This window comes from Bison bison, unplaced genomic scaffold (assembly GCF_000754665.1).
Source record: "Bison bison bison isolate TAMUID 2011002044 unplaced genomic scaffold, Bison_UMD1.0 scf7180017864485, whole genome shotgun sequence".
NCBI lineage: Eukaryota > Metazoa > Chordata > Mammalia > Artiodactyla > Bovidae > Bison > Bison bison.
In genome coordinates this window covers 283333-284239 of record NW_011495045.1, presented here as the reverse complement: position 1 = coordinate 284239, position 907 = coordinate 283333, and positions in this window count along the sequence as shown.

Below are 907 nucleotides of genomic sequence, written 5' to 3'. Positions count from 1 at the left end.
GACTGAGCGACTTCACTTTCACTTTTCACTTTCATGCATTGGAGAAGGAAATGGCAACCCACTCCAGTGTTCTTGCCTGGAGGATCCCAGGGATGGGGGAGCCTGGTGGGCTGCTGTTCATGGGGTCTCACAGAGTCGGACATGACTGAGGCGACTTTGCAGCAGCAGCAGCCAGTGCTAAGAGGCACCCAACGTCTTTGCAAGGGGAGTGGCCAGAAATGGGCAGTGTGTGGACTGAACTCTCCTTTCTCAGTCACCTTTTCCTGGTCTCTTTGACCACTTCATAACTGCCTGAGAAATTAGAACTACTAACCAAACCTGTTGGATCAGAGACTTTCAAGGGACTTCGATCCATGCTGCTGTTGTTTTATCACTCAGACAAGAGCATGTTTGTGGAGCTCCAGCTCCAAGAACATCTCTCAGGCTAGAAGTTGCTCTCTGGGCTGCCTGCCTCAGGGGCTAGCGACCTGAATGTGAGTCTTTATCATGATAGAAGCACTGCTGGTGACCATGAGGTTTTTGAGGACATAGGTTGGGAGTCCCAGGATCTGGTCAGACTGGAAGTGCAGTGGCCCAGACTGGGACCATAACACAGCTAAAGGAAGATGGGATGAGTCATTTTGTCAGACGTACTCTTGAAGGGCTCAGGTGAGCATGTGCTAAGACTTTCAGATCAGATCAGATCAGATCAGTTGCTCAGTCATATCCGACTCTTTGCGACCCCATGAATTGCAGAACGCCACGCCTCCCTGTCCATCACCAACTCCCGGAGTTCACTCAGACTCACGTCCATTGAGTCAGTGATGCCATCCAGCCATCTCATCCTCTGTCGTCCCCTTCTCCTCTTGCCCCCAATCCCTCCCAGCCATCAGACGTCTTTTCCAATGAGTCAACTCTTCGCTAAGAC